Here is a 16,114-nt window from a genome sequence, read left to right as displayed (position 1 = left end):
AAAATGGTTAAGAGAACTCCAGGGACCAAGGTGATGCAGAGAAGGGGATTAGGGAATAAGCACAGCTAGGAAGAAACAATTCAGTCCTAAAATTCTGTGATCCAAGGCCAAATTCCACGAGTGCTTCACAAGACACCAAGCAGTATTTGTAACTGCATGAGGAATCAAAAACCCTATGACCGGGGCTCCTTGTCTCCTGCTGATTTGTTTTGGGTGTGCCCTTTAGATTCCAGTTCTTACTCTCTACTCAGGGAGTGGAATCTTGGAACATGCTCCTTTTTTTTTTTTTTTTTTTTTAACTTTTTACCCCTCCTTTTCACCCAGGCACAGCCCAGTCCAAAGAGCTGTCCCTGTTGAAACCATCTTATTTGTTTTTCCAGCTGCTTCAAAGTCATCCTCTCTGCAGCCCATGGAGAACAACTGTCTTGTCTGAGGCCTCCCTGACAGTGGAAGAGAGGGAATTCAAGTCTCAGGGTGACCAATAAATGGTTCTGCCTCAGTACTTTTGCTTGGGCTGCTGTGTCAGCCTGGACACCTTCTTGAGAGATCTGCTAGCTACTTGCCTTTGCTTATGTATTACCTTCTTCCCAAGGCCCACCTGACCTTATTTAATACCACCCACCTGCCCAATCCTCCTTACCCTACTTTTCTTGTCCTTTTTTTTGTTATACATCTATCTTATAATATACTATGTCATTTACTGACTTACTATGCTTATTTTTTATTGTCATTTTATCTAACTACAATACAAGCTTACTGAGGGCACAGGTATGTCTCAAGTGTGTAGAGCAGTACCTGGCATGTAGGATGTGCTCATTAAATATTCGCTGAGTGGAGGAACGCTTTCTCAGCAGGATGATGCATTATTTTCTCCATTACTACTTCCACACCATGTGGGCAGTAGATGCAGGTATCATGGTGCGTGGTGTTATGCACAGGTACCCTCTCTGCTCCAGGGTCCTCTGAGTTATTCTCAATATTCAGTAAATTCTCCTTAGACACAACAATGAAACAAAGGATAAGGAACTGATCTCTGATAGGCATTGAGGACCAAGGAGAAAAGGTTTGATGCCAATAAGCAAATTTATAAGCAAATGCTTTTAAAATGGGGAGAGGGGGATTTCTGAATCCTGAAGAACTCTCCCTTGGTATGAACCCTCGTGAAATCAGGAGGTGGCAGGCCAGCAAACATTGACCACACTCTAATCAACAAGGTCAGTGAAGAATTTACATGCAGGAAGTCATCTATTTTTAATATTGCAATTGCTTTCCTGTTTTCCTTTATTCGGTGTATTACCACAGGAGCCCAGTTCCAAGAGTTTTGTTTGAATGCTTTCCTCTCCTATTTTTCTTTTTTAAATTTGGATGCAGGCTGATATTTCCAGACAGCAAATGTTCTCTCATTATTTAAGGAACACCAGGAGGCTGGATCATCTGTCAGGCTGAACAAAGCCGGATTGATGTAAAGGGTAAGGGTCACAAAGGTAGTGTGATTCTAAGTGGTAAGGCTGAAAGGGAGCTCTTCTGGGGAACAGTGTGAAAGGTTGTACAACAAGCAGAGAAGGGTGGGATGTGGGCTAGGTGAGCCAGCGCAGAGAAGCAGGAGACTCTCTGCTGAGCTGGCAGGACTTGGAGTGAGTCCCCAGTTGTCCAGCTCCCACCCCAGCCCTACCTCACCACACCCCCACAGTGCTGAAGGGAGGCACTCCTTACACACCCAAAGCAGTCCAAGCCCCTCTTTGATGTACTTTTCTGGCCAATTATCTGTTATTCAGCTGACATTTTATAGACTTTGTATTTTTCAAGCACCAAAACTGCAAAGTTTCACAACTGATTATAATTCATCACTTGACCTTTGTTTGCTTTATCCTTTGGTTCGCCCTTCGCAGAGCACAATTGGCAAAGCCTGGGTGGGAACAGAAGTAGAACCACTCAAGAGATTTCCTGAACACAGATTCTTCATTGTAATGCAATTAATGGTGAGCTATGTCTTGGCCAGGCTAACGCAATTCACTGGGTCCCACAGTCCTAAGGCTTGTCTTCGCCTCTGTGTGGATGAAGGACTTGGAGTTGGATTGATGGACTGTTGGTCCTTCCCAGCATCTATGCCCTGGTCTTCAGCAGGCCTCCCAGGCCCTGGGTTATGCAGCATTTCAGTGTTGCCACAGCGGTCCCAAGAAAGGCACTTCCCTCTCCGAGAAGTAGCTCTGGACTTCCTGCCCTGACCTTGCAGATGTTTCCATAATTTCTCCTAGAAATCTTGATGATCCGGTGTCCCTGCAAGTTCTAAATTCTTGCCCCCAACCTCTTTCTATGTCTCTTGTTTGGTGTCTCTGAGTCATATTCAGATGTCCAGATTGGGCTCCTTTTTGCCGGTAGCTGGCTCTACCTATTTTTCTGGTGACTTCAGTAGACTTTTAAAGGAAATGGTTTCATAGAGCAGAAAGACTTTAAGCACACTCATCTGTCACAAAGACAAGGATTAACATTGCAACTAAGATAGGAACAACCCAGAATTTTTCACATTCAAAAAGATTTCAAACATTAACCCATTGATCCAAATGGAGTTGAGCAGTGAGCAACGCCAACCCCATATTAGAAAAGTGCACCTGACAAGGTTGAATCACTCACTGCTGGTCCAGGGCAGAAGCCCAGCAAAGAACACTTACCATCTCCAGAACAGGAGTTATGATTTAGGAAAACAAAGCTTTCCACCCAGTAAGAGTCAAGCAAAGAGCTCCTTGTTCTAGACACTCAGCACTGTTATCTCAAGCATCCATACACTGAAATAATTGCATTTTTTGAGCCAGAACTGGCTTATTAATATCCCATACCTTGTCCAACGAACAATACAGGAAATACATATAATAAAATATAAGTTTAAAATTGAATAACAGGGCCAGAGAAATGTAAGTTAGAATAAGTACAAAATAAAGATGAGGCAACCTAAAAGATCTTACACCGTTATAATAATTGAGCAGTAAATTCACCTCAGAGTTTTCTGATGGCCAAAGCAAAGAAAGAAATAGGGTCATTTACACAGATATTATTATCCACTAGGGAAAAAATACTCTTTCCTCAGGAAGCAAAGCATTTTGCTTTTTAGTTCTGAAGATGTCTCATAGAAGACTTCAGAAAATGAGGGAATGTTTCCATAAAGTTACCTATTTTAGGATATATCCATGAAATGAAATCTTGGGTAGGTTGTAGAATCTCTCTGAATAGCAGTTTACCATGATGTCGATCCATTTTAGGGGATCCATCACCCATGCTTGGGCAAAGCTGAGGTTGACACATTTTTATCAAATGTATCTAAAAATTTCGTGTGTGCAGCGCTGGGCTAGTGCTCTGGGAATATAAGATTTAAAAAAGAGAGAGAGATGTGGTGTTTGTCCCCTGCATCCATAGCCCAGTGAGAGGGAACACATAAATACGCAAGTAATTCTCATACAAAGTAGCTTGTTGTCTTAGTCGGTTTGGGTTGCTAAAACAGAATACCATAGGCTGGGTGGCTTTTACAACAGACATTTATTTCTCACCACTCTTCAGGTTGGCAAATCCATGATCAAGACACCAACAGATCCAGTGTCTGGTGAGGACCTTCTTTCTGGTTTGCAGAGCGCTGTCTCTTTTTTGTATCCTTACAAGGCAGAGAGCAGAGAGAGGGAGCAAACTCTCCTGTCTCTTCTTATAAGGGCACTAATCTCATTCATAGGACTCCAACCTCAGACCTGATCACCTCCCAAAGACCAACCCTCGCAATGCCATCACATCAGAGATTAGAATTTCAACATCTGAATTCTGGGGGACACAAATATTCAGTCCATAACACTTGTGTTTAGTGTTGTCTTAAAGTGTAAACAGAGAGCTTTGGCGTAAATTCAGTTTCAAAAGAAATTTTTTATACCCTTTTGATATAACTATGTCATGAGGCTGGACTCAGACATAAACTACCTCAGAATAAGAGTAGCTATAGACTCCCGGGTTTTCTCTGACTGACTTGATGAGAAATGTGCCAATCCCTAAACCAACCCAACCAGCCAGGGGTGCAGTGCTCTTGGATCTCTGCCACATGCCCATCCTGGTAGCCTGGAATGAGACCAAGAAGGTGCAATTGTCCAAGGGAAGGCTGTGTTCTGTTGCCAAAATAAAGGCTGCTGGGAAACTCAAAGCCTCAAATGTCCACTGCCTGGTTTTCCCTTCTTCAGACATGTCCCCTGTTTACTAGCCGGGACAACTAGTTTCTTCTGAGATCCCTATGACCCAGATGCAGTAGTGTATACCTGAATTTGGGGAAGACATAGTAGACATACATCATTTATTTTTCTTATTATTGAGAGAGAAATCGTTAATTGTAAGGAAGCAACAGTTCTGCCTCCTTTTCTGGCTGAAGCAGATTAATTTATAAAATGTTCCCTATCACCTCACTGTGTTACCAGGGGAGCTTGGTGGAAACCCTCCAGCTCTTGCGCTATTCCTTAAATCCTGTGCCCCTGTTAGCCACCAACCCCTGCTTGGGTCACTCGACCCCAGAAGAGCAAGACTGAAAAACAAACACACACTAAGAGCCTCACCGTGAAAAATTAATCAGCTCTTGATATGAATTATGGCTTAACCAAGGAACACACTCATGTATACCCTGGTAGGGGGGACCTTCTTATACTGCACCCAGGGGACTTGGGGCTGCATCTTTAACATACATTCTTTTTCCTCTCCCAAGCTCAATTGGGAGTTCACTCTTACTCTGTTTCATACTGCAGGTGTAGGAGGACAGGCAGTTGAACAAAGCTTGTCCAAGGAGATACAATTCTCCACTCAGACCAGAGTACTGTCAGAATATTTGTACCTGTCAGGGGAATGTATGAACAGTGGCATGGGTAATGTGAAATAAAAGATAATATTTAAATATCATTTCTTCTCCAAGCCAATTTTTTATACTGCATATGCAATATGTCATCACGGCAATGCATGCTTGAGATACGTTAGCCATTGCACATTTATATAGAACAGACTTACTTGTCTAATTCTGTTGAGCTAGAAATCATTTTTCCCTTATCTCCAAAAACTCATTGGAAAATTTCCCCTGAGATGTCCCTTTTTAACCTCAAATTCAATATGTCAAGAAGACTTCTGTATGACCCAAACCTCAGAATTATCTGTTATTTTCATTTCCTTTTCTCTATCAAATTATATTATCAGTCTGCTTGTTTATCAACCTGTCTTCCCCTAAGTAAATATCTACTGAGCTCCTTCTATTCCACTGGCACTGTGCAAGGCTCTGGGTGTATGAGGAGGGGGCAGAGCAGATATGGTCCCTGCCTCCTGGTGGCTGCTGGCTGACAGAGGAGACAGATGTTACTTAAGTCATCATAGACACAAATAAGGAGTCCCAACCAGGACAGGTGCCAAAAGGAGAAATAAGCTCAGTTGTTGCCTCTTCATGATTACTCCTGAGTTTATCTATTCCTTATTTTCCTTTCCCACAGCCACATTTATCCTCTCACAGCTAACTCTCTGCAATAGACCTGCTCTCCTCTACCTCTCTTCTCTCCCTCTCAGCACAATCTGAATACTCATCCTTGTCAACACGCCTCAGGCTTTTTTGCCTGGCTGCCTCATTCTTTGAATTGCCTTTCTTATCTGACCCACTCCCCAGTTACCTATCCCAATTCTACTACTCTTTAAGACCCAACAGCAGGTCAGTCCCCTCAGCCTCCTCTGCCTCTGCCAGAGCTCCGGTGCCACCTCGGGCCAGCGGTCCTCCGCCAGAGGGAACGAGGCAGCGGGTCGCCGGCTGACGGGGGCGGCGGGGCGGCCGGCGGTCCAGCGCGCTCGGGGGTGGCATCTCCATGTGGCTGGCCCGCAGCACACGTGCGCTCTAAGGTGGACTAGCAAATTCTGTTTATCAGAACATTTCCACTGCTGCATCAAGGGCACACGCATCTTCAGCGGGAGTTGGAATTCCAGAGAATTGCCTTTGTGAGAAACTGGCAATAATTTCTTTAAATTCCATGTCTTAGTTTTCCATTTTGTTACGTTTCGGAGGAACTTCAAGAAACCATGAACAACTTTAGTAATGCAGATTTAGACTGCCATTTCCTCGATGAAGGCTTTACTGCCAAGGATATTCTGGACCAAAAAATTAATGAAGTTCTGTCTTCTGATGATAAGGATGCCTTCTATGTCGCTGACCTGGGAGACATTTTAAAGAAACATCTGAGATGGTTAAAAGCTCTTCCTCGGGTCACCCCCTTTTATGCAGTCAAATGCAATGATAGCAGAACCATAGTGAAGACCCTTGCTACCATTGGGACAGGATTTGACTGTGCCAGCAAGACCGAGATACAATTGGTACAAAGTCTTAGGGTGCCTCCAGAAAGGATTATCTGTGCAAACCCTTGTAAACAAGTGTCTCAGATTAAGTACACTGCCAGTAATGGAGTCCAGATGATGACTTTCGATACTGAAGTTGAATTGATGAAAGTTGCCAGGGCGCATCCAAAGGCAAAGTTGGTTTTGCAGATTGCCACCGATGATTCCAAAGCAGTCTGTCGCTTCAGTGTTAAATTTGGTGCCACACTCAAAATCAGCAGGCTTCTTTTGGAACGGGCAAGAGAGCTAAATATTGATGTCATTGTTGTCAGCTTCCACGTGGGAAGTGGCTGCACCCATCCTGAGACCTGCGTGCAAGCCATCTCTGATGTCCGCTGTGTCTTTGACATGGGAGCTGAGGTTGGTTTCAACATGTATCTGCTTGACATCGGTGGTGGCTTTCCTGGATCTGAGGATGTAAAGCTTAAATTTGAAGAGATCACCAGTGTGATCAACCCAGCCCTGGACAAGTACTTCCCAGCTGACTCGGGGGTGCGAATCATAGCAGAGCCCGGCAGATACTATGTTGCCTCAGCCTTCACACTCACAGTTATCATTGCCAAAAAACTCGTATTAAGGGAACAGACAGGCTCTGATGATGAAGATGAGTCGAGTGAACAAACCTTTATGTATTACGTGAACGATGGAGTGTATGGATCGTTTAATTGCATCCTCTATGATCATGCCCACGTGAAGCCCCTTCTGCAGAAGAGACCCAAACCAGATGAGAAGTACTATTCAACCAGCATATGGGGACCAACATGTGACGGCCTGGATCGCATTGTCGAGCACTGCGACTTGCCCGAGATGCACGTGGGCGATCGGATGGTCTTTGAAAACATGGGTGCTTACACGGTTGCTGCTGCTTCTACTTTCAACGGGTTCCAGAGGCCGACTATCTACTATGTGATGTCGGGGCCAACATGGCAACTGATGCAGCAGATCCAGAACCACGACGTCCCGGCCGAAGTGGCGGAGCAGGACGTCGGCACCCCGCCTGTGTCCTGTGCCTGGGAGAGCGGGCTGAAGCGCCCCCGCCGCCTGTGCTTCCGCCAGAATCGACGTGTAGGTGCCACTCCTGGAGCTGTTACCTTCAAGTTTAGCTTGAATTGGGGGACTTGGGGGGACCGTTTAACTTAATTCTTGCTAGTTTTGAGATGTCTGTAAGTAGGGTTGGCAAGGATGCAACAGTATGGAAGACTAGGAGATGGGGTCACTTATCTGTGTTCCTATGGAAACTATTTGCATATTTGTTTTATATGGATTTTTATTCAGTTTTCAGACATGCTACTAAGGCGCACCCCCTGCCGCTGAGCAAGCGTTTGTAGCTTGAACACTGCAGGGCGGGCTGGAAGCTTAGTGTTGTGACCTGTTTTAAAAATAAAGAATCTTGAAATTTAAAAAAAAAAAAGATCCAATAGCAGTGCGACCCATTCTTTGAGTCTGTCCTGTTATCTCCAGCCAGAACTGATCTCCTACCTCTCCCCACAGGTGACACTGTCCAAATCACTCTGGTGGCATATCTTACATACTGTGGTCATATGTGTGCCTCTTTGCTCCTGTCAGTTTGTAAGTGCAAGGAGGTCAAGGACTCAATGTAGTGGTCGTGAGTTATTGTTTTGGGTGTACCAGTATCTGAAGTCCCTTCGCATATTTTGAGAATTGAGTCTTTGTTGAAGACCCATCCCACCTTCTACTATAGAAGTTCCCAGACAATCATGTTTCCAGCTTTCTTTATAGTTAAGATGTGTACATGTGACTTATATTCTTCCAAAAAGATGCCTCAAATGAGGCCTTGAATGGAAAGCTGATGCAAGGCAGCAAGAACAGCAAAGATTCTCTTTGCTAGAGGTGACAGAGCCGCAGGACAAAGCCCCCAGGGTAGCAGTGGTCACGCTGCTGATGGCATCTTTTAGTGCCCATGATAGTGAAGTCAGTGTGACAGTTCCTCACCAGACTGGGTCTGTGATGTGACTTTAGGCTTTGTCCCTGTTGGCATAGCCATATCTCTCTAGGATTCTGTGAGCTATTCAATATTCTTTAATGAATCCCTTTCTTTTCAACACAGTCAGAGTCTGTTTCAGCCTCCAAAGACACTAACACAGAGCCTCCATTACTGCAGAAAATTTGTAAGTATTTGTTACATGGATAAATGAATAAATCTGTTATTGCTAACGTAATAGCCTAAGATTATGTTTCTGCATCCATAAACAGGCTAGTAATTCCTACTCCAAATGGATGTTGTAAGGATTGAATGAGATAATGTATGCAGAGCAACTGGTACTTAGTAGGTAAGCAGTAAAGAGTAGTTATTATTGGTAGAAATATGAATCTGGTGATGGTGATAACAATAAATCAATGAATAACCCCTTTCTTGCTTAGGAGGAGAGAGTTTGAGTAGATTCTCTTCGTGGGATACATGTCCTAGACTTATTTTTTTTAAAGATTTATTTATTTGAGAGAGAGAGAGAAAGAGAGAAAGAGCAAGCACGAGTGGGAGGGGCAGAGGGAGAGGGAGAGAAAATATCCTGGAGAGTCCAAGCTGAGTGGGGAGCCTGATACAGGGCTCAATCTCAGGACCCTGAGATAATGGGTCAGAGAAGAAACCAAGAGTCAGACGCTTAACCAACTGTGCCACCTGGGCACCCCATATGTCCTAGACTTCTAAACTTGCTTCATTTATTCCATATTTAAATACTGGTTGTCTTTCTGTTCCATGAAATGTGCAGGTTGTAGGCATGGACTTGTCACCTAGCTGGACTGGTGAATGCAGCTCTATGTGCACAATGCACCTGAGATTAAAGCAGGTGATTCTTTTGTTGTTGTTGTTGTTAGCGTTTTTAAAATTTTATTTAAAATCAATTAATTAACATTGAGTGTATTATTAGTTTGAGAGGTAGAGTTTAGTGATTCATCAGTTGCATATAACACCCAGTGCTCATTACATCAAGTGCCCTTCTTAATGCCCATCACCCAATTAACACATCCCCCCACCCACCTCCCCTCCAGCAACCCTGTTTGTTTCCTATAGTTAAGAGTTTCTTATAGTTTGTCTCTCTCTCTGGTTTCATCTTATTTATTTTTCCCTCCTTTCCCCTATGTTCATCTGTTTTGTTTCTTAAATTCCACATATAAGTGAAATCATATGATAATTGTCTTTCTCTGACTACTTATTTCACTTAGCATAATACCCTCTAGTTCCATCCATGTCGTTGCAAATGGTAAGATTTCATTTTTTAGATGGCTCGGTAATATTCCATTATATATATACATATATATATATATATATATATATATATATATATATATATATATCACCTTTTCTTTATCCATTCATCTGTTGATGGACATCTGGGCTCTTTCCATAGTTTGGTTATTGTGGACATTGCTGCTATAAACATTGGGGTGCATGTGCCCCTTCAAATCACTATGTTTGTATCCTTTGGATAAATACCTAGTAGTATAATTGCTGGGTCATAGGGTAGCTCTATTTTTAGCTTTTTGAGGAACCTCCATACTGTTTTCCAGAGTGGCTGCACCAGTTTGCATTCCCACCAACAGTGTAAGAGGGTTTCCCTTTCTCCACATCCTCGCCAACATCTGTCGTTTCCTGACTTGTTAATTTTAGCCATTCTGACTGGTGTGAGGTGGTATCTCATTGAAGTTTTGATTTGGATTTCCCTGATGCTGAGTGATGTTGAGCACTTTTTTCATGTGTCTGTTGGCCATTTGGATGTCTTGTATGTCTTCTTTGGAGAAATGTCTGTTAATGTCTTCTGCCCGTTTTTTGACTGGATTATTTGTTTTTTGGGTGTTGAGTTTCATAAGTCCTTTTTATATTTTGGATACTAGCCCTTTACCTGATACGACATTTGCAAATATCTTCTCCTCTGTAGGTTGTCTTTTAGTTTCGTTGACTGTTTCCTTTGCTGTGCAAATGCTTTTTATCTTGATGAAGTCCCAATAGTTCATTTTTGCTTTTGTTTCCCTTGCCTTTGAAGACGTGTCTAGCAAGAAGTTGCTGCAACTGAGGTCAAAGTGGTTGTTGCCTGTGTTCTCCTCTAGGATTTTGATGGACTCCTGTCTCACATTTAGGTCTTTCATCCATTTCGAATTTATTATTGTGTATGGTGTAAGAAAATGGTCCAGTCTCATTCTTCTGCATGTGGCTGTCCAATTTTCCCAACGTCATTTGTTGAAGAGATTTTTTTTCATTGGACATCTTTCCTGCTTTGTCGAAGATTAGTTGACCATAGAGTTGAGGATCCATTTCTGGGCTCTCTATTCTGTTCCATTGATCTATGTGTCTGTTTTTGTGCCAGTACCATACTGTCTTGATGATGACAGCTTTGTAATAGAGCTTGAAGTCCAGAATTGTGATGCCTCCTAAAGCAGGTGATTCTTTTGACATTTTACTACCTTGAGAGCCTCAGAAAAAGCCTCAGGAGTCCATGTCAGGAAAACCAAGGTTAAAAAACAAACAGTTGGCACCAAATCTTGAGCTAAAACAAAAGGTTTTTCAAAGAACCAGAGTGCCCCTTGCAGGACAATGGAGGAACTCGAAGGGTGAGAGAATGGTCAGAAAGGCGACCATGTAACTGCAAGGAAGAGAGAGCCAGTTCAAACAAACAGCAAGTTAAGAACAGCTTCCAGCTGACCAGACAGCGAGGAAGCAGAAGCAGATGGCAACCTGGCTCTGAAACCAGTTGCTGAAAACAAGAAAACAGTCTTAAAACTGTGTGACAATGCAACACTGTTGGTCAAAGTTCCTTTATATCTTTACCAAACAGATGATTATAACATTCTCATACCTAGGGTGAGCATTTTTGATATTTTGTTCACACAGAATTTTTTTTTTTACATCAAGTTTGGCTTTTAAAAAATATTGCATTAAAGAATTATTTATCTTGATTGCTGAACTGCAGGGAGGAAGGGACTTAAATTTTTCTCCTCACTCTCCTCACCTTGGTCCCAGCCTTGCTCATACCACACTGAAGGGCAAACACTCACACATATGACCCCATTTACTTCTCATAGCAGTCCAAAATGTAGTGATCACTAGCTTCATCTTACAGTGAAATAGACTGAGCTACAGAAAGATTAAACGTCTTGCCAAACTTTTAAATTGAAAATTTGAACTTGTTCAAGTTGAATTTGAACACAAGCTACATTCTTTCCACCAAAACATAACTGCACTCTAGGACAATAATACAAAAGACAGCATAAGGAATCCAGTAATAATGGATTGAAATATATGAATAAAATTCATTATAAGAAGTATTCTAATTGAAATTGCAATTACAGGATGCTCAAAGCACTATGCCTGGAGGGTTCAAGCAATTATTTTCTAAGGAACACTTGACACACACCTGTCAAAAATTATGCTGAATCACATGCTTTCATGATATTCTCAGCTCTAAACAACCATCTTTCTCAACACATTCTTTAAGCCATCAGCTGGATTTGGCATGCAAGCCAGTTTGGTGTCTTGAAACCCTACTTGTGCTCTCCTAGTCCATCATAGCAACCTGCCTTAAGTATTCATTTCTTCTTTAGTTAAAACCAGGAATTGGTTTCCCTTGGATACACACCACCAAAGCCATTTTTAATTAAATTTCTGAGAAACTTGGCAGAATGAAGGAAAAAACGTTTGACTAGGCAGGCAGGCTTCATGAGAATGATATCCATAAGTTCTGCAGAAAAATTATTTTCATTATTTTATAATTACAGTTGACCTTCGAACAACACGGGTTTGAACTGCACGGGTCCAATTATCTGCAGATTATTTTCGATAAATACAGTATAGTACTGGAAACGTATTTTCCCTTCCTTATGGTTTTTTTTTTTTATAACATTTTCTTTTCTCTAGCTTACTTTATTGTGAGAATACAGGATATAACACATACGACAAGTTAAATATGTTGATTGGCTGTTATCAGTAAGTCTTCCAGTCAACAGTAGGCTATTAGTAGTTACGTTTTTGGGGAGTCCAAAGTTATGTGTGGATTTTTGACTGCATGGGGAGGTCAGTGCCCCAAACCTCTGCATCATTCAAGGGTCAACTGTATAGTTTATTCTTGTTTGCATACTTATCTACAGAGAGCTCTCTGGAGCATATAGGTAATAACCTGCAAAAACTCCAGCCAGCTGGACTTTGGCCAGAGGTGGAAATACTTGTAGGGAGCCCATGCATCTCAGACTTCAGCACTAAGGGTATTCAGGAAAAACAAAGCTCTCTTTCCAGGCCTTTCTCTGCAGTTTAAAAGTTGCAGCATTTTACTAGAGAGAATAGTGGATAAATATGCCATGAAAGACACCAGAAAAAGGACTTATCAACTCTTTCATGCATGTGCTTTCAGTCTGGGTTTTAGTGACAGTAAGAGAATTCAGAATTATATGTGAATTCTACTTGTGTAGTCCAATTTTTAGTGCAGAGAGAACAGCCATTTGAATTAAGTGAATGAGTAAGAAAAAAAAATTTTTTTTCAAGAGAAATGGTTGTGAGCTATCTCTTTAGATAGCTCTGGGGAATTCACTATTATTAAGTGCTCTTCAAAAACATAGTTAAATGTTCCCAAAGGAAAGGTTTGTATATATTAAATGTCCCCAATGAACTGTTCGTTATTTATTTATGAGACAAATACTGATGGTTCAAGCAGTGTTCCTGGGGTTGGGGATATTGTAGTGATGAAAGCAGGCAAAATCCTTGCCTTCTGGAAGCTTACATTCCTAGGCTGAAATGGACTATAAAAACACAGACAATATACTAATATAATTTCAAGTGTTAATAAAAAAAATAAGTCAGGGTCAGGGAATAGAGATAGATGATGTGTTGGGGGCTGGCTATCGTATTTGAGATAGGACCTTTCCAGGAAGGTGACATTTGAATAAATGTCTGAATGATGTGAATGAGTGAGCCATATGAGAATCTTCAAGGAGAGTCTTCTAGAGAGAGGGACCATCTAGAATGTGAACTCCATAAAAGTAGAAACTTAGTTTTGTTCACTATGTCCCCAGATACAGGGCCTGATACATACCAGGCATTTCATACATTCTTGTTGAATTTTTGCTAGTGCAAAAGCCTCAATGTGGGAACCATTAAAAAAGAGCAACACAGGGGCGCCTGGGTGGCTCAGTCGTTAAGCATCTGCCTTCGGCTCAGGTCATGATCCCAGGGTCCTGGGATCGAGCCCCGCATCAGGCTCCCTGCTCATCGGGGAGCCTGCTTCTCCCTCACCCACTCCCCCTGCTTGTGTTTCCTTCTCTTGCTGTATCTTTCTCTGTCAAATAAATAAATAAATAAATAAATAAATAAATAAAGAGCAACACAGTGAGTGTGGTTGGAGCTGAGGGAACAAGGAAGGCTTAAGTGGTGATGTCATCTTTCCTGACATCAGTTTTTGCAGAGCTTCCTTTTAGTCTCAAAAATGCCTGGCTTGGACATAAAAATTATGTGGTCAAGTTCCTAACAGACTATGTTAAGGAGTTTGGACATAATTGTGATGGGAAGGCAGTGGAAGACTTTGAGTAGGGGAGCAGTGTTATTTCCTTTGTTAAAAAATATATTTTCATACCTATTAGAATGGCTGAAATGTAGAACACTGATATCACCAAATGCTGGTGAGGATGTGGAGCGATAGGAACTCTCATTCATTGCTGGTGGAATGCAAAATGGTACAACCACTTTGAAAGACAGTTTGGCAGTTTCTTACAAACTAAATATATCCTTACCATACCATTCAGCAATTGTACTTTTTTGGTATTTCCCTAAAGGAGTTGAAATTTTATATCCACACAAAAACTGGCACACAAATGTTTACAGTAACTTTATTCATAATTGCCAAAACTTGGAAGCAGCCAAAATGCCCAATAGGTGAATGGATAAATAAACTGTGACATATCCAGACAATGGAATAGTATTTAACACTAAAAAGAAATGCACTTTCAAGCCATGAAAAGACATGGAAGAGACTTAAATGCATATTGCTAAGTGTAAGAAGCCAATCTGAGAAGGCTACATACTGTATTATTCTACCTCTATGACATTCTGGAAAAGGCAAAACTATAGAGACAGTAAAAGGATCAGTGGTTATCAGAGGTTATTGTGGGGTGGGGGAGATAAATAGGTGGATCACAGAGATTTTTAGGTCAGTGAAAATATCCTGTGTAATACTATAGTGATGGATATGTGTCATTATACATTTGTTCAAACCCATAGAATGTACAATGCCAGGAGTGAATCATAAACTATGGACTTTGGGTGATTATGATGTGTCTGTGTAGGTTCATCAGTTGCAACAAATGTATTATTTTGGTGGAGAACACTGATAATGGGGGAGGCTGTGCATATGTAGAGACAGGAGATATATGGGAATTCTGCACTGTCTGCTTAGTTTCCTGTGAACTTAAAGCTGCTCCAAAAAAAAGTTTAAAAAATTATTAGTAAGGCCAATCTATATTATTAATCATAGTAACAATAATCATAGTAATTCACATTTTGACAATGATAATACACCATTAAGAAAGTTTTACCTCCAAAAAAGCAAAGATGATTCAATATCAGAAAATCAATTAATGCAACTCACCAGGAAGAGCATGGATAAAATTCAGTAACTATGATTAAAAATAAAAACTCTTAGAAAATCAGATGTGGAAGGAAGCATCCTTATTTTATAAAGGTCATATGCCAAATACCTACAGCAAGCATTATGTTTGCTGGAGAAATTCTAGAATTCCATCTAAGACTGGGCACAAGATAGAATGCTCATCATCACTGCCACTGTTTAGCTTAATATTGGAGGTCCTGGGCAAGTGCACTGTAAGAAAATAAATAAGAGGCAAAGGATTTGAAGGGAAAAGAAATAATAGTTATTTGCCATGGACAAGATAATCTATTTAGTAAAGCAAAAGAATTATCAACCAACTATTAGAACAAGTAAGTTCAGCAAGGTTGCCAGATACCACTTAAAAAATCAGTAGCATTTCTCTATACCAGTAACAACTATTTACTACATTTATTAAAAAAAAAATAGGTTACTCTTCACAATAAAAACAAAAGCTATAAAGTTCCCAGGGACTAATTTATCAAAGGACATTTAGTGATCTCTCTGGTATATGAGGATGTAATGTTCATTATATGAATATTCATCAAGCTGTAAAAATAAAGTTTAGTGCATTCTTCTGTATGCAGGTCATATATAAATAAATAAGTTTTTAAAAATTTTTAGTTTAATTTAATTTTAAAGATTTTATTTATTTCCAGAGAGAGAGTGAGAGAGAGGGAGCGAGAAGACAAGCAGGGGGAGTGGCAGGCAGAGGGAGAAGCAGGCTCCCTGCTGAGCAAGGAGTCCAATGAGGGGCTCAATCCCAGGACCCCGAGATCATGACCTGAGCCGAAGGCAGATGCTTAACCGACTGAGCCACCCAGGCATCCCAATAAGGTTTTTTTTTTAGAAGAGCTGGGAACATTTTGGAGAGAAAAAATAAGAAAACAAGAGAGAACAAGACTTAGCAGAAAAGTTATAATTATTATAAAACAACAGTTATTGAAACAATTTGATTAAGAAATGACTACTTAAGATCTCAGTGAAGAAAATATGCAACTCTATTAAGAGATATAAATAAGGGGCGCCTGGGTAGCTCAGTTGGTTAAGCGACTGCCTTTGGCTCAGGTTATGATCCTGGGGTCCTGGGATCGAGCCCCGCATTTGGTCCCTGCTCTGCGGGGAGCCTGCTTCTCCCT

The 16,114-nt window shown here is 41.3% G+C and overlaps 1 pseudogene; it reads left to right on the top strand.

Moving 5' to 3' along the window:
• Positions 1–6,060: 6,060 nt before the first annotated feature.
• LOC116629981 lies at positions 6,061–7,441 on the top strand (annotated as a pseudogene).
• The last annotated feature ends 8,673 nt before the right edge of the window (positions 7,442–16,114 follow it).

Source organism: Phoca vitulina, unplaced genomic scaffold (genome assembly GCF_004348235.1).
Source record: "Phoca vitulina isolate PV1807 unplaced genomic scaffold, GSC_HSeal_1.0 scaffold3, whole genome shotgun sequence".
In the NCBI taxonomy this organism is placed as follows: domain Eukaryota; kingdom Metazoa; phylum Chordata; class Mammalia; order Carnivora; family Phocidae; genus Phoca; species Phoca vitulina.
This window is presented reverse-complemented; position numbering and strand designations above follow the sequence as displayed.